We start from the raw sequence: 18,716 nt of genomic DNA, 5'->3' as shown, positions 1-18,716 counted from the left end.
GCCCCCTAGAGCCCCGCGCACATGCCGCGGTATATGAGCTGCTGCCGGCCCTATGCCCCCTCAGTACCTTCTTTCTGCCAACTCTGGCAGTGGGGACGGGGGGGTGGGTTGTGGAATGGACATGAGCAACACATCTCGAAGAACATCAGTTACTGGTAAGTAACCTTGTTTTCTTCTTCGACTGATTGCTCATGTCCATTCCACTATAGGTGACTAACAAGCAATACCTTTAGGGGTGGGTAGGAGTTACCGGTGAGTTGCCTTCAGCACAGCTCTGCTGAATCCCACGTCCTCTCTCGCCTACTGAACAATGGCATAGTGGGACATGAAGGTATGCACCGACGAACAGGTGGCAGCTTTGCAGATGTCCTGCAGGGGCACTCTCTCCAGGAAGGCTGTAGATGAGGCTTGAGCTCTGGTTGAGTGTGCTGTGATGGTTCCTGGAAGCAGCACCCTCGCCTGCTCGTAGCAGAACTTGATGCATGATGTAATCCACGAGGAGATGCGCTGGGTGGAGACAAGTGAGCCTTTCATCCGGTCAGCCACTGCGATGAACAGCTGCGTTGATTTCAGGAACAGCTTTGTACGCTCGATGTAGAAGGCCAGGGCTCGTCTCACGTCCAGCGAATGCCATCTCCTCTCCTCCTCCGAACCGTGCAGTTCGGAAAAAGACATGGGGAGAAAAATATCTTGGTTACAATGAAATTGGGAAACCATCTTGGGCAGGAAGGCTGGAAGCGGCCTCAACTGCACCTTATCCTTATAGAATACTGTATAAGGGGGCTCTGAGGTCAAGGCCCTAATTTTGGAGACCCTTCTTGCCGAGGTAATGGCCACCAGGAAGACTACCTTCCATGAAAGCAGGAGCAGAGGGCATGAAGCTATAGGTTCAAAGGGGGGCCCCATGAGTCTCGAGAGGACCAGGTTGAGATCCCAGGGAAGCACTGAGTCACGGACCTGCGGATAAAGCCTCTCCACCACCTTGAGGAACCTGACCAACATGGGGTGGGAGAACAGGGATCTCCTCTCTAGTGGCTGATGGAAGGCCGAAATGGCCGCCAAGTGAACCTTCCAACGAGGCCAACGCCAGACCCTGGAGCTTTAGCTGGAGCAGGTATTCCAGGATCACCTCTATAGGCGAGAGACTGGGTGGAATACCCCGGGACTCCACCCAACAGGTAAACCACCTCCACTTAGCCCAATACACAACCTGTGTAGAAGGCTTCCTGCTGCCAAGCAGGACTTGTTGGACCTGCACCGAGCAGGCTCTCTATCCCTCTGTCAGCCACAGAGCCTCCAGGCCGTGAGGTACAGGGAGTCCAGGTCCGGGTGCAACAGGCAACCATGGTCCTGGGATAGAAGGTCATGCTGCCTCGGGAGCTCCAGGGGCGGAGCAATCGAAAGGTCCAGCAGCATGCTGAACCAGTGCTGTCTCAGCTAGGCTGGAGGGATGAGTATAACGTCCGCCCTGTCCGTCTTTATTTTCAGCAGGACTTTGAGCAGGAGCGGACTGGGCGGGAACGCGTACATGAGGATGTAGGAACACGTCAGAAATCGACCCAGTCTCACGATCCCAGAGCGAGCAGAACCTCGGGCACTTCGTGTTCCAGGCTGACGTGAATAGGTCCAGTTGGGGAACACCCCACTTCTGGAAGATCGTAGTCACTAGCTCCAGGTGCAACGACCAGTCATGGCGGGGTAGAAACGACCTGCTGAGATGATCCACTTCGTCGTTCCTCACTCCCGGGAGGTGAGAGGCAGTCAAGTGGAAATCGTGCCTCATGATAGCTTCCTTGCAGAGGGCTGACGAGCGCACTCCCCCCTGCCTGTTTATGTAAAACATGGCTGCGGTGTTGTCTGTCAGCACCTGCACCACTCTGCTTATCAGGAATTGGAGGAACACCTTGCACACTAGGCAAATGGCTCTCTGCTCCTTCATGTTGATGTGCAGGCGCCTCGCCTCCCCCGACCAGAGCCCCTGAGTGCCTAGGTTGGCGCTGATGTGGGCTCCCCATCCGACATCCAAAGCGTCGGAAATTAGGGTGACCAACAGAACCAGTTCCCTGAACGGAACGCCCTTCATCACTGCCCTGGGAGTCCGCCACCAGTTTAGGGAGGCTAAGACGGGCGAGGGAACTGTGACCACCCAGTCCAATGGGTGTCTGCTCAGCACATATACCGAGGCCAACCACGCCTGAAGTGATCTGAGCCTCAGGCGAACTAGTCTCACTATGTACCTGCAGGCCACCATGTGGCCTAACAGCTGTAGGCAGTGCCTGGCTGTTGTCGTGGGGCATCGGTGCAGCTGGGAGATGATAGAGACCATCGCCTCGAAACGTGGTTGAGGCAGGAAGGCTCTGGCGTGGGAAGCATCCAGAGTGGCTCCAATTAATTCTATACGTTGCACTGGGGTTAGTGTGGATTCTGCTCGTTTATGAGCAGTCCCAGCCTGCTGCATGTGGAGGAAGTGAGGGTCACGCTCTCCTGCACTTGGGACCTGGACCTGCCCCTGATCAGTCAATTGTCCAGGTAAGGAAAAATTTGCACACCCTTTCATCTCAGGTGGGCAGCCACTACCTCCATGCATTGTGAACACCCTTAGAACTGAAGATAGGCCAAAGGGCAGGGCTGTAAATTGGTAGTCGGAGCCAGCTACCATGAAGCGAAGAAAGCGCCTGTGGCTCGGGAGGATAGACACATGAAATTTTGCATCCTTGAGGTCAAGGGCGGCATACCAGTCTCCTGGATCCAGGGAAGGGATTATGGAGGCCAGGGAGACAATGTGAAACCTGAGTCGTTTGACAGATTTGTTTAGATGACGCAGGTCTAATATGGGTCTCAGACCCCCCTTCGCCTTGGGGATGAGGAAGTACCTCGAATAGAAACCCTTCCCCCTTCTGTCTTGAGGGACCATTTCCACCGCTCCTATGTTGAGGAGGGTGTCCACTTCCTGCAAGAGGAGTTGCTCGTGAGAGGGGTCTCTGAAGAGGGACATAGTGGGAGGGTTGATGGGGGGGTAGATGTAAACTCTAGGGCATAGCCCCCTAAGACTATCCCAAGGACCCAGCGGTCCGACGTGATCTTTGCCCATTCGGGATAGAAGGGCCTTAACCTGTTTAGGAAGGGGTGGGCAGATCCAAGAGAGCAGTAGGGGCGCCACCCTCGGGCTCACCATCAAAACTGTCTCCTCTGGTTGCCTGACCCCCTGGGGGGCCCCTGCTGGGGAGCTGAAGATGAGCTGGGGGGCTGATTCCTCCTTCTAAACCCCCTATTCCTGTCCCTATTTCTTTAGGGCTGAAAGGGCCTAGGTGGAGGCCTTGGCTGCTGCTGCACTTGGGGCCATGACTGACACCTGGAAGCCTGGGGCGTGTACAGGCCCAGGGAGTGAAGCGTGGCCCTGGAGTCTTTCAGACTGTGCAACTTTGCATTGGTCTGGTCAGAAAATAGGGCCGACCCATTAAAGGGAAGATCCTGAATCGATTGCTGCACCTCCTGGGACAGGCCCGAGGATTGCAGCTCATGGAGATGGCGGAGGCTATGGCCCTACCCGAAGAGTCAGCAGTGTCACTGGACATCTGGAGCGTTGCCCTAGCTACCGTGGTTCCTTCCTCCCCGAAGGTGGTAAAGTCTGTGGCCTGGTCCTGGGAGAGGGCCTCAGCGAACCACCTGAGGGAGTTCCACAGGTTGAAATTATATCTACCCAGGAGGGCCTGATGGTTGGCAATCCTGAATTACAGGCTTGCTGTGGAATAAACCTCTCTCTCAAACAAATCCAGCTTTTTGTTGTCTTTGTTCTTGGGAGTGGGTCCTGGCTGGCCTTGCCTGTCCTGCTGGTTGGCCGCATCTACCACCAGGGTTCCTGGGGCGGGGTGAGTGAACTGATACTCAAACCCCTTCGGCCGGGACATAATACTTTTTCTCGGCCACCTTTGACATAGGGGCGACCAAGGAAGGGGTTTGCCACAGGGCCTTTACGATTTTGAGGACCCTTTTGTGGACTGGTAGGGCCACTCTCGCTGCGTCAGTCACCACCAGCACATTAAAGAGGCTATCATCGGCCTCTTCCAACTCCTTTACCTCCAGCCCCAAGTCAGAGGCCACCCTCTTGAGGAGTTCCTGGTGCGCTCTGAAATCCTCCAGTGGCGCCATGTGGTCCCGGGAGACTGCCTCGTCCGGTGAGGATGAAGACGACTGCAGAGGCGCGTGCTGCGGGTGCTCCCACTCCTGATGAAGGATTGCACTCGTTGAGGGTCCCTCCATGGGGTCTGACTCCTCGTCGGAGGAGTGGTGTCTACGGGCCTTCTCCTGTGCCGGAGGCACGAACCATACCCCCGATGATAGGGTGGATTGGGGCCCAGGCCCCATCTGGATACCCCATGGGGCCCAATAAGGCCATTGTTGTGGCCATTGACCCTCGGGCCAACCCAGGGCTGACTGCGCCACAGGCTGTAATGCTTTGTGGGGGTGTCGGCTCTCCTGACAACTGTCCCCCATTGGAGACCCCGAGCCACTGGACCAGCGGTGACGTGCACATCCTCGGTCCGGGGTGCCACCCTCTCAATGCCTCCGACCTGGAGGACGATGAGGACCGCCTCCATCGCCGCGAGCAGTGCTGACGACCAGAGGTGCGCTCCGAAGAGCTAGAGGTACCGGAGCATCATCTCTGTACCGATGATTTCCGCTGCCGCTTGCCTTTCGGTGACTGAGACCGGCACCACTCCGAACTCCTCAGTGCCGAGCCGGACTCCAGGGACCGGGTTCCGCATCATGGACTGCGTGGTGCCGGGTCCTCCGATGGCGACCAGGTTCTGCGCCACCTTGGTGCGGGCAAACTCCTCAGTGCCGGGTCCTCCGATGGCGACCGAGTTCTGTGCTGCCTCAGTGTGGGCGAACTCGGTGCCGGGGATCTGGAGCGGGAGCTGTCCGAGCGCCACCTGGCAGACCTCGACCGGTGCCCCCTCCTGGCCTGTGCTGTGTCCAGTGCCGGAGATCAACGTCAGTGCCAAGAGGGAGACTCCTCATCCTGAGTCGAAGCAGGCTTCCTGAAAAACCTCCGGTGTCGACAGCGTCGGCAGGGGCACTCTCCCACTCCCAGGAGTCGGGGGAGGTTCCCTGACCAGAGATGCAGGCACCAGAGAAAGAGTCTCGATGGGCTGAGTTCAGTGCATCTCTGTACTTGACTCTGCCCATACCAACGGCACAGGGGAGTGTCCGCGCTCCACGCATGCCGTCGTCCTCCTCAGTGCCGGCAATGTTGCGCAGTGCCGAGTTGAGGCCAGTGCCGGCGGTGCAGTCTGCACCGAGGTCACACTTGGTGCCGAGGTGGAGTGGGCCGCTCAAACACTGTGTGGAGCGCTGCCTCCATCAGCAGGACTTTTAACCAGATTTCTCGGTCCTTCTGAGTCCTCAGTTTAAAAGATCTTGCACTTGTCTTTTCTGTGTGCCTCCCCCAAGCACTTAAGGCATCAGTTGTGGGGGTCACTGTTTGGCACACGGTTTGAATCCTGGCGACCGACGCATAGCCCAGCTTCTCTAAGTCCACGCAGGGACTTGCCTTATCTCTAACTACACTTAACAACTACTTAACTAACTAAACTACTTAGAATAACAAACAAATTCAAACAAAGGGAATAGGACTTGCTGAGAGCAAGGCTAGTTCCAGCAACCATCACGGGTGGAAAGAAGGAACTGAGGGGGCGTAGGGCTGGCGGCGCCTCATATACTGTGGCATGTGCGCAGGGCTCCAGGGGGCACTGGAGCCAACCCTACGGGATCTGCTAAGGAGGAAAAAGTTCCGGGAACCATGCACACACCTATAGTGGAATGGACATGAGCAATCACTCAAAGAAGAACCAATCATTTTGTTTATTCTGAGCACATAGTACCGTTCATCCCAAAGAATTCCAGATCCTTCAGATAAAATCTACAAAGAAATCCCAGCTTTTGTAAAAGTGCTGTGGCATGAGTCCAAAGCATTACCTTTTACAGTAGTGTCACTGAAGTAAGGAGTAATATTAGCCACAGGCTAACTTGTCAGGGGCACTGTAACTTCTACTGTTACACAGAAAGTGTCTTGATAGCTCTGCTGTGCCTCTAAGACTTCTGGTTTTGAAGTTTCCTTTTAAAACCACTATCAAGAAAACTGCATGAAACTCATCCGCTTTGAAAAAACAAAGATCTGAGCTGACCCTGTGGAGGCTGGAATTCATGATTTCAGGGAATCTACTGCAAGTACTTCATACTTGATGCTTAGACCACAAATCACTGTAAATAGTAAAGAACATAAGGAGGCAATAGAAACATCAGACTTCTGTAATACTCTGCCCTTTTGGGGTTGGCAATAGAAACTGGGACAATAATAAGACCTTACTCCTTCCCAACCAAAGCTGCCATTTCTCTGTGCCTGCTTAACTCCAATTCGGCACCCCTATTCAGACAATCCAGTCGAGTTCCACAATGCTCAGTGCAGCACTACTGATCTGGGAATACATGCTGCTAGTTTGCAGAGATCACACTTCACAAAATGGCTAAGTGAGGGGTAAGGTATTGTGATCTCCCCCAGAGACTTCTTAGGAGAGGGATAAAAATGGGCAGAATTCATTTTGCATTGTGTGGGAAGTGTCATCCTAACTCTGCATTTCCTGTTGTTCTCTGGTAATGCTACATTTCTTGTAAGAGGACCTTAGCTCTGCATTTCTTGGTTTTTCTGATGTTTGAGTTTTGGGAGTTATGTTCTGAAAGGGTATGAGGAGCAAAGGTTACTACAACCTTAAAGTGTTCTGCTTATGAAATTGTGTTTGGATGCTGAAAGTCACATTTTGCTATTGCATACTTCTGAAAAAGTGGTACTGTGAAATCCCTATTAAGAAATAATTACTGAAGTGATCAGGAGAGGTCAAATAAACAGAATGTTTGGCTGCCTATTTATTTAATACAATATGAGAACACAATTAAACTAGATAGGTATTAGAAATAAAAAATGAAGCTGAGAGTTAAGTAGAGTTTGAATCTAAATCCATTAAGAGAATGAAGTTATTCTTTACAATAACAGAAACGAGTAAGAGAAACACCTGTCTGAGGTGAGCCGGTACTCAAGATCACTGTGAACTTTTGCTATAAAAACAGCTGCTGTCTTAATTGGTTATTAACTAATAAATTCCTGCACAAAGTGTTCTAATGCCAAACTTCAACTTTTTCTCTCTCCACCCTAGGTTCGGTAATGAAGATGCAAACAGTTGTTTAATATTCAGCTGCTGCTTCCTGTGAAGGTATATCTTTCAAGAATTTACTTAAACTTTAAATACATAATTTATTAAATATTGTAGCTGTATGGTATTGTGAATGGAATTTCTGGCCAATGATGAAAACCATCATCTGATTGCATACCTATTCACAATGATATGCACAAATCTGATGGGTTAAAGGATTTACCTGAGGCCAAACTGACATCCATAATATATCTAAGAATGTTTGTTTTTAAATTAAAACTTTTATTATTTGCACTTCTATTAGTGAAAGCACAATAGATTTAGAAAGATTTTCCTCTTTGAATACCTAGTTATAAACTATTATTTGCTAAGACTAGCAAATAGAACTCCTGGATCTGAAGAATAAATTGCTATAACAGCTGGTATAAAGATTGTACGGGATTAAGTAGAGCGCATTGATTTTCACTACGTTTTTGCTATGAACTAGAAAAGGGCGGACAAATCTGCCCCACTAGAGCTCACCTTTAATAAAGTATCAGGATTAAATGCTATTGAAATTGAATAGAATTGAAATTCTGACACAATTTCATTAAAAATAGCACTTCAATATGTTTTTAAATGGTGTCAGATTTTGCTCCCTATGCAACAAAACTTATCTAGACTATATTCAGCAATTTTTACACAATCACCGACCACCTACAATCCACATATGAGCAAATTAGCAGGTTCAAGCAATTAAAAAAAAATCTGGCACTTTCAAGAGAGTACAACCAATAATTTTAGAGACCAGTTACTGTATATAACTTTAATCTTGGCATAGCCTATTTTGCCAGTGCTGTGAATACAATGACCTTATAGGACACTTTCCAGCTGTGTTCTAATATGGCAATGTATCCTCTATCCATTTAAGGATTAAAAAGCACTAGTTGGAGGCACTGGGAAGGTTGTTGTTTTTAGATGCTATTTTTGTTTTCAATCCATTAGATAGCAGCACGAAAGCATGTGTTTGTAAAGTAAAAAAATACTACACTGGTAATCTGATTTCAATAGCTTGCAGGGCCTCTGCCTACATAAAAGAAGACAGCAGCAACGAGGGTCACATGTGCTTTCCATTGCTTCCTGTAAAATGCTCTGTTGACTCCTAAAGCAAATCTTTTTGCATGAACTGGCCATATTAACTAGCATTTTGAGACTGAACAAGCTTAATCCAGGAAAAGGATATATGGTCCATGTGCTTGCATGGCCTTTTGGAAAAAATATTTAGAACTGCAGAGCTTGGGCTGGCAAACATATTCAGAATGAACCATTTATAGATCAAGGGTCAGATCCTCAGCTTGTGTGAGTTGTCATAGCTCCATTGGCACTGGTTGAAGCTCTGATCCCAGCTCATACAGTTCTTCAGGCATTTGAAAGGCCAGAATGGAACATTTTTCTTACTACTTTATCACAAAGGGGTAAAAAGCATGAACAATAATGTATAAGTAAGTGCAAATTAAAGCCACCACATTTTTCATCTTCATTTTAGGTCTGAATATGTGACAGGGGCAGTGTTAGGATTTCCTCCGAGACCTTTTCTGCTTGGCTTATCCAGAACACCTCATCCAATTCAGGGAGAAATTGAGTGTGTATATAAAGAACAGTGTATATAATAGAATATAAAGTGTGTGTGTAGTGTAGTGTATATACTATTTTGTTCACCTTTATAATGTAGTGTAGCTTTAACCTGCTTCACATGGAGGAATGCTACTGACAGGGCATGCCTGAATCCCCAGGGTTTAAATGGTGTTTTTTTTTGCTGGGAGGCAATCCAGGTCAGTGACAGGAACTCTCAGTGTGTCCGTTGTGTGGGCGAGACACACGGACTTCAAAAGTGCCCCCATTGCTACAACCTCAAGCCTCATGCCAAAAAAGCAAGGGACCTCAATTTAAAACTTATCTTGATGGAAAAGTCACCGTGCCTGGCTTCCGTCCCTGGACTGCAGAAACCCCCCCTCCTGGACACCGTTCTCAGCCAACCCCAGCAATGGCCTCCAACAGACATTCCCCACCACTCTCACAGAAGAAGTTGGTCAAAAAACAGGCAACAACCTCCCCTTCTTCTTCGAGTGATGTCCCTGTGCGTGCTCCACTTTAGGTGTTCATGTGCCCCTATTACAGGACTACTTACTAGAACTTAAGAAACCAGGCCTTTCCATGAGTTCAGTCAGGGTACACCTTTCAACTATCACAGCGTTCCACCACAAAATGGATGACCTACTGATTTTTGCACACTCGATCACCAAACCATTTCTTAAAGGCCTCAACAATATTTACCCAGAGGTAAGAACACCTACCCCATCATGGGATCTCAACCTAGTCCTCCGGGGTATCACTGGACCTCCATTTGGACCATTGGCGACTTACTCCCTCCTCCATCTTTCAATGAATGTAGCATTTCTCATCGCCATCACATCAGCCAGATGAGTGGGAGAACTGGGATCCCTCATGGTACACCCACCTCACACAATCTTCTTCAAAGATAGAGTTGCCTTGAGACCACATCCCAAGTTTTTAACCTAAAGTTGCCTCATCATTCCACCTCAACCAACCCATCCACCTACCAACATTCTACCCAAAACCCTAAGGGAGCAGATGGGAGTCAACACTCCATGCCTTAGATGTCCTCAGGGCACTGGTATTTTACAATGACAGAACAAAAACATTCCACAAGTCTACAGAATTATTTGTCTCAATCACTGAACATTCAAATGGAGATGTCATATCTAAACAGAGACTTTCCAGATGGATTTCAGACTGTATCAAACTATGTGATTTCCAATACAATCTACAACCCCTATGGAGATTCACATATATTCCACCAGGGCCTTCCATAGCATTCCTCAACAATATCCCCATTGAGGACAGCTGTAAAGCAGCAACTTGGGCCTCAGATCATACATTTGCACAACATTATCCACTAGAACAACATGCAACTTCTGATGCACTATTCAAACTTACCACATTGTCATCTGCCACGACTTCAACTCCGAAGCCCCCTCCTTCCATCGGAAGCCATTGCTCTTAAGTCACCTAAAGTGGGGCACCCACAGGGACATCACTGGAAGAAGAGGAGAAAGTTACTCACCCTTTACAGTAACTGAGGTTCTTTGAGATGTGTCCCCCTGTGGGTCTCCACTTTCCTCCCTTCTCCCCTCTACTTTGGCGTTTCACAATAATAGCTCTGCAGTAGAGAAGGAACAAAGGGGCAGGGGGATTAGTCACAAAGTGCAAGATAATCACCTGAAGTGGCACAAGACAGGGACTGTGCATGTGCGACCCAACCAAGCACTGCTACTACAAATCTCTGATTACGAGTGCAGGGGTGCACGAACATCTAAAGTGGAGCACCCACAGGGACACACATCTCGAAGAATGTCAGTTACTGCACAAGATGAGTAACGTTCTCTTCCAGGAAACCAGCTAAAAAGAAATGATCCCTGGCTCATTCGACACACTCAGTACCGACCACAGCACAGTTGAGCACCTATGAGTTGGTGGAATCCTTCAGTACTGCTGGTACTGCGAAAGCCAAAGACCCTAAGTGGGTGGGCTCTGAGAGAAGTGCCAAACAGAGGCTTACTTCCTCCTCCACAGTACTGACGGAGCTGCTTAAACATGCAGCACCGTTAGCTCAGCATCGCTGCAGTCTATGGCACCACCTACTGCTCCCTAGCACATAGCACAGCCACAGCAGTACCGACAACCGCTACAACTACAGCGGCACCAACAATGTCTAAGTTGATTGGGAAACCAGAACTGTCATGGCCAGCACAGGGCTTTCAGGATCCCTGACTCGGTCTTGGCAGATCTTGCAGAGAACCTGGGGAAGAATGGGAACTGGAGGAAAAGCATACCAAAGACCATCACGCCATGGAAGAAAGAGGACGTTGCCTTGTACTCCCGACTCCTGGCCCCACTGGAGCAGTAGAGGGGGAACTCACGGTTTGCATGGGTGGCAAAAAGGTCCTAAATGTGGAGTGCTACAGGCATAGAAGATAGAGCAGAGAGTGGGGTCATGGAGTTCCCATTCGTGGTTGAGGTACCAGGTCCTGCTGAGTGTGTCTGCCAGGGAATTCTGCGCCCCCGGGAGGCATGTTGAATGGGGCACGATATTGTGGTGGAGACACCAGTTCCAGAGATTGATGGCGTCCGTGCAGAGTGACTGGGATCTGGTGCTGCCCTGTCTGTTTACGTACATCACGGCAGTGGTGTTGTCTGAGAGGATCTTGATGTGTTCTTCACGGAGCAGAGGTAGGAAAGCGTGGCAGGCCTGGCAGACTGCGCACAGCTCCAGTGTGTTGATGTGCATGCATGTCTCCCTGGGAGTCCACTTCCCCTGCGTGGCATGGCTCGTCACCTGTGCACCCCAGTCCACACCACCAGGAGGAATCTGTGGTGAGGGTGGCTATGGGGACAGAGATGGCTAATGGGGTGCCTCAGAGCACTTTGGTAGGATCAGTCCACCAGATAAGAGAGGAGCAGACCCAGCTGGGGATGGTCAAGGACGAGTTCAGGTGGGCGATGTTGGGCCTTCAGACCAAGAGCTGTAGGCAGTGCATAAGGAGGCATGCATGTGGTGTCACATAGGTGCAGGCTGCCATGTGGCCGAGGAGGCAGAGACAGCGGTGCACTGTTGTGTGCAGGTTGCAGCGCAGGGTCTTCATGCGGGCCGTGAGGATAGCTAAGTGGTCTGTTGGGTGGAAAGCTCGCACTGTAATGGAGTCCAGGCACACTCCAATGAAGTGAATCTTCTGTGTCAGGAAAAGCATGGATTTCTCCTCATTGACACAGACGCCCAGTGAGGCAAGAAGCAAGTGGAGGGCTGTGACTGCTGTCATCACCTCAGTGACAGACAAAGCCACCAGCAGCCAATTGTCTAGATAGGGGGAAAAAGCCACCCCCCTCACCCTCAGCCCCAGCCAAAATGGTGAGGAGAAGGAGGACGAGCCCATGCCACTCTGCCGCTGAATGGCTCCTGCCAGGGATGGCTTCCCTCCCATGGCAGGGGACTCCCCACCTCGTGACCCTGGCCAAAAATCTCTGTTCTGCCCTGCCAGGACTGCAGCCTTCCCCGCAAGGATCAGGTGTCACCAGCCCTGATGCAGCACAGGGAGCCCTCCACAGCTACACTGTGCCATGGGAGTAAGGGAGCGGGTCCATGACAGCAGGACTGCAGGTGGCTCTCTTTGCTGCTGCAGAGCCAGTGACACTTGACCCCTGCAGGCGCCAGGGGTGGGGGCTGCACTAGTGCCAACTCTCACCTCGGGATGTATTTTTCCCCCATCGATTTCAGTGTGTCAGCTGAAATTTACATTTCCCAACACCTAGTGATTTCAATCGAATCCTGCCACGCCTAGTTATGGATGACTGGACTGTTCAGCGGGGCTGTAAGGGGCATCTGGGGAAGTGGTGTCAGAAGTTGACAATGCATGATAACCCGAACTGAGAAAAACAGGAGCAAGCTGATATTTGAAGATCAGTTTTGAAAAATGGTTGTAACACATTGGGTTTTGACAGATTACTAGGTGATTCAGTCTCTAAGTGAATCTACACTGGGGTCACTCACATTACACCTTCTGGGCCCTCAAAATGAAAGCATTATGGGGTGTGTAAACCCCATGCTGAGACAGAAAGGGTTTTGGAGCAGTTCTGGGCCCAGGTGACTCCTCTCCACCACAACTGCAGAACCTGCTGCAGCTAGAGGAAAGGTTTAAAAGGGAGCCAGACAGCTCAGGAGGGGGAAGACAGACCAGATTTGAAAGAGCCTGAGTAAGATGTGTCTGCAACACCGGAATCTCCCCTCCTCTGTATTGATGTTACTCTGGCACGCTCAGTACTGTGCCAATCTACAGCACCCCCCAAATTGGCCCTTCCTTTTTCCATTGAGGAGGAGGAAGGGGACATTTACTCCTCAGGCCACTCCTCACCCATTCAGACAACCACCAGACCAGATCCACTGGAGCAATCCAAATATCACCCCGGGGTGACACTCATGGGTGTTATGGACATCCATGGATGCCATCACCAATGCCATTCCCACCGCAATGGCTTTACTGGGATCCAGGGACTGTGTACAGGCAACAGTATTCTAGGCCTCCTAACACCCACAGGGAGAGATTGAGATGCTCCCCATCAGCCTTGATAGGTGGACCCTCCGAGCCTCTGGAGGAGATTTTGAAGAGCAGGAAGAGATTTTGGATCAGGAAGTCAACCCACCAACCAATATATCTTCATCTGCTCTGGACAAAGCCATCATGCCTCTGCCACCCATAACAGCTGATGACTTTAAACAATTCCAGGAGCTATTTAAAAGGATTGCTGACTTACTCGAGATACCCTTGCAAGAAGTTGCAGTCTCAACACAAGCTGTTGGACCAAGCCAAAATTATCTGGCAATCTTCTATGAGGTTTTTTTTGTGTGTAAAATATCCATGTGTGGAGAGTGCAGACTTCTGCAATGATACCACCCACATGTAAAAGTGCAGGCAAGAGGTACTATGTCCCCTGTAAGGGTCTGGATTTTTTGTTCTCAGATCCCCCACCGAATTCCTTGGTGGTAGAGGCCATGAATGAATGGGACAGACAACATTACTCTGGAAGTGGTTAGACCTCTTTGGACGCAAGGCCTATTCATCAGCGACTCTGCAATTCAGAATCATCAATTATGACATACTGATGGCCAAATACAACCACACAAATTATTCTAAGATTTCTGAGTTTATTGATTGCATCCCTGATGACAAAAAAGAACAATTAAAAACAGTCATCTCAAAGGGTCACCTGCTTGCATGGACAGCCTTACAAGCTTCATTGGATTTGGCAGACACAGCGGCACAATCCACTGCCCCCGCCATAGTTATGCAACAGGCTTCGTGTCTCTCCCTCTCTGGATTTCCAAAAGAGGTAGTCTACCATTGAGGATCCTCCCTTTCAGAGCCCGAAATTGTTCACATACAAGACAAATGAATCCCTCCAGATCCTACAAGATTCCAGGCAACTCTTCAGTCTTTAGACATTTGCACATCTGCATAAAGAAGGAAGCCAGTGAAAGACCAGTCAACACAGTGAAAAAGGCCTTCCCCATATGTCCAACCACAGTGACAATACGACCCACAAAAACAGAGAAAGGGGACTACAAAACAGACTACTCCGATCTCAGCTATAAACAGCCCCCCTCATAACAGCAATTTTGAGGGTTTAGTTGAGGGCCCAAGATGCCTTCCTCATTTCCAAGTGCTGAAACCATCGACAACTGTCCTTCCTTTCAGAGCCTGTCTGACCCCATTATACCTAGTATGGCAGACCATCACCTTGGACAAATGGGTATTAGAAATTATCAACACTGGTTACTCAATTCAATTTACCTCTTTCCCCCCTACCCACACTCCCTCCCCATCCCTCTTCAGGGACCCTTCTCATGAGCACCTACTATGAAAGGAAATAAACCACCTCCTGCCCTTGGGTGCTGTAGAACCAGTACCAACACAACACAGAGAGAAGGGCTTTTACTCCCACTACTTCTTAACCCAGAAAAGAGTGGGGGAATGGAGACCCACTCTCAACCTAGGGAAACTCAATAAGTTTGTGAAAGGTTCAATGGTTCAACCTTCAATGGTTCAGGGTGGTCACATTAGCAATGATAATCCCAGCACTAGAACCCAGGGACTGGTTCATGGCCCCTTTCACATCACCATACACCCATCACACAGGAAATTCCTTAGATTTGTTCTGGAGCAAGATCACTACCAGTACAAAGTACTGACTTTCTGCCTCTCTACAGCTCCCTGGGTATTCTCCAAGGTTCTCCCGATGGTGGTGGCCTACCTCTGCAAGCAAGGAGTCCTGATATTCCCCTACTTGGATGACTGTCTACTCAAAGCCCTCCGGGAAGCCTTAGAAGCCACTTAAAAGGTAACAGCTCTCTTCTCACAAGTAGGACTACAAATAAACATGCAAAAATCAACATTTATACCGTACAAAAACTAGAATTCATCAGGGCCCACCTCGATGCACTGGAGGCCAAAACCTCATTACCGCTACACAGATTTGTCACCCTAGTCAATATGATCACCATAAAACAAGCCAGCCCATAGACATCAGCTAGGACCTGCCTACAACTGTTAGGTCATATGGCAGCAACCACATTTTTCGTAAGGCATGCCTGGCTACATATGCATTGTCTTCATGGCTGGCTCAGAACAGTATACCTTCTGCACAGACACAGCTTGAACAAGTGTCTCACAGTGCCACTCTAAGTCAAAAACTCTCTACACTGGTAGACTCAACCCCATAAGGCGTGTGTTGGAGATCCTTCACCTGAAGGCCTTGTTTCTCCATGGTTTCAGGACAAGGACATGACTTGTTCAGAAGATGTAAGGGGCATACCATTAGACAGCAGCAGGTTGACCACATATTATACTTACCTGCACAAATGAAAGATTCCACATATGGTGCCAGAACAGGCAAGCCACGGCTATTACATCCCTCTGACCATAGGTACTAGATTACATACTGGAGCTAAAGAAATGGGGTCTAGCATCGAGCTCACCTCGTAGCCATCACACCTGTCTATCACAAAGTTGATGGGGTCTCAATCGTCACCCATTCTATCACTAAATGATTCAAGGGTATTCGGAACCTCTATCCTGGAGTACAAGTACCCACCTCCGGACCCTGACTTAGTACTACATTGTCTTACTGAGCCCCTCATTTGAATCCTTGGTGACATGTTCACTTGTGCACCTAGCAATGAAGGTGGCCTCTCTCATCACCATCTCATCTGCACAAAGAGTGGGAGAACTAGGGGTTCTCATGGCATACTCCCCATATACAATCTTCAAAGACACCACCACATTCTTTAATACCACATCCTAAATTTCTACCTAAAATACCTTCCTTATTCCACTTGAACCAACCCATCTACCTGCTGTCATTCTTCCCTAAACCTTATGAGAACAAACGAGAGGTGATGTTCCACACTCTAGATGTTAGATGGGCATTCACCAAAACTATTCCTTTCTGTTACAGAAAGATCTAAAGGATGTGCCATATCCAAGCAGAGGCTCTCAAAATGGATTTCTAGGTGCATTCATCTTTGCTATCACCAACATGATCTGCAACAGCCACTGGGGACTTGAACACACTCCAGCAGATCACGCTCCACTTCCATAGCCTTCCTAAACAATGTATCCATCATGGACATCACTTGCGGGTCCAACTCCAAAACCCCTTCTTTCCAATGAGGGACACTGCTCTACAGTCACCTAAAGTAGAGAACCCAGAGGGACACTACTTGAAGAAGAGGAGAGGGTTACTCACCTTATGCAGTAACTGAGGTTCTTTAAGATGGGTGGCCCTGAGAGTGCTCCACTAACAGCCCTCCTCCTCTCTACTCTGGAGTTCAGATATGCACTCTGTGACGGAGAAGGAACTGAGGGAGGTTTGGTTGCAAAGCACTAGGTAGCTACCATGAGTAGCATGAGATGGGAAGAATGCAAGTATTGCCCAAATGAGCAATGCTACTGAAAGTCTCCGATCGCACATGTAGGGATGCAGATTCACCTAAAGTGGAGCACCCACAGGGACACCCATCTCAAAGAATCTCAGCTACTGCACAAGGTAAGTAACCCTCTCTTATTTACAAAACCACTTGTGTGTTTATGCTTTGTTCAGTGTTAACCTCTGTTTTCTTGGTAATGCAAGGCTGTTATAGGCAGGAGATTAGATGGTGAGATGGATGCACCAGATAGCTTTCAGCTGGATGGCATCTGCATGCAGGGGTAGCCTTTGCATTCCTAAAGCAAATATTTCCCTGGGATTTAAATAGTGTCTAGACATATTCATACATCAGTAAGTATAGCCTGGACAGCATCTTAAACTAGGAGGTTAATTAAAAAATAAATGAAGGAAGGAAAGAGCCCTCATGCTTTAGCGTATAAGCTAATTCACTGTGGGGAGTTGTGAAGGAATTTTCTTTCCTCTAAAATAAGTTTAAATACAATAATAAAAGTTTTTATACTGTCCACTCATGCATCAGGTGTCAGGCCACTGCTGGAGAAAGGATGCCAGACTCTATTAATACTGGTCTGTCTTAACACGGCAGTATCTGAGGTATACATTAGCTATAATATTACCCTAATGTACTATGATTCTACAGCAATAAATATATATATTTTTAAAACACTTTAGAAACAATAGCTGCATTCTTGCAAAATAGTTTCCCCTCACTTCCCCTGCTTCCATCCTATTCAGATGGACTAGGCAGATGCATAGAGTGATTTCTTTCAATACTGTTCGTTAGGTTAAGGAATGAAACACTAGTATGACTAAAGCTCATACGGTGCCAGAGAAGCTACACGAGACTTGAATACTCATGACCTACAGGGATGAGCAGAGATTCTCAGAAAGCAAACTCCTACAGTAAAAAGTAAAACCCTGAACCCTTGCTAATTAACAAGTCATGTCAACTTCCTTCAAGTTAGTTCTTCTCTTTGTCCACCCCCAAGATAACACTTCACAAGGTTTATTAGCAGTGTTCCTTTAAAACCATCAGAGGGCAGACTTGAACTGGAAGCTATTTTTATTCCTTTCAATTTCAGTAACTTAAAATATCAGTGAGTCCTGTCCCTTGTGTTCTTAGCTGACGGTACTTACGCTAATTACTCTTGTGCTCGATAAACACCACTTTACAACTGCTGCTTTGACAAAGTGAGAGTGCTGTGCAGTGTCAGAATCAGAATGGTGTGTTTAAATAAAAATGTTAACAGGGGAACTGAGTGACTTACTGTATTAGCAGCTGCACATTATTCATAAAAGAGAATCCACACTGTTTACTTATTAATTATTTATATCTCAAAGCATTTTACAAAGAAGGTCTGTATCATTATCCCCATTTTACAGCTGGGGAAATGGGCACAGAGAAGTGATGTGACTTGCCAATCATCCAGAAGATCATCCAAGTCCTATGTGCTTTATCCTCTAAGCTGCACTTCCTCTTTCTCAAGGAGTGAAAAATCCATGTCATGAACAAGTCTGGACAGGAAACCACATTTATAGCCTCTATTTTATGCTCATGTTACCCAATAATAATTTGACCAACATACACAACCACATATTTAAACTCTGAAAACATCACTTTATTTTTTAAAAAGAGAAACTGTGCATTCAAGAAAGCTTTAGAGAAGAAATGTTTGCCCACGCAGTCATTAACTTGTTTTAACAGTTTGATGCTGAGCTAGTATTTTTCTTTTGCATTAAAAAATTAAATCAAAGTAGGAAAGAAAGAGGTGCCACAAAAAAACCTAAATCACCTACTATATTAACTTCAATGAATCTTTCAAATTAGGGGAAAATATTTACATCTAATACAGAGGTCAGTGTTTGGCCAGTCCAAAGTAAAAAATACAGTATTTCTTGGTGATAAGTTGAACACAATGTGCTGGCTGTAAACAAGTTATTGGTTTCTACCAA

At 48.1% G+C, this 18,716-nt stretch overlaps 1 non-coding gene across 1 annotated transcript; it reads left to right on the top strand.

Annotated features, from left to right (window-relative positions):
* Window positions 1-7,351: 7,351 nt before the first annotated feature.
* LOC137162513 (small nucleolar RNA SNORD93) lies at window positions 7,352-7,440 on the top strand. Its single transcript, XR_010922389.1, has one exon. It is a non-coding gene; the product is annotated as a small nucleolar RNA SNORD93 (small nucleolar RNA).
* Window positions 7,441-18,716: the final 11,276 nt, after the last annotated feature.

The sequence above is a fragment of the Emydura macquarii genome, unplaced genomic scaffold, assembly GCF_026122565.2.
Source record: "Emydura macquarii macquarii isolate MOO-44397 ecotype Brisbane River unplaced genomic scaffold, CSIRO-AGI_Emac_v2 contig_2422, whole genome shotgun sequence".
NCBI classification, from domain to species: Eukaryota; Metazoa; Chordata; order Testudines; family Chelidae; genus Emydura; species Emydura macquarii.
Note: the sequence above shows the minus strand (reverse complement) of the source record. Positions and strands in the feature narration are given on the sequence as shown.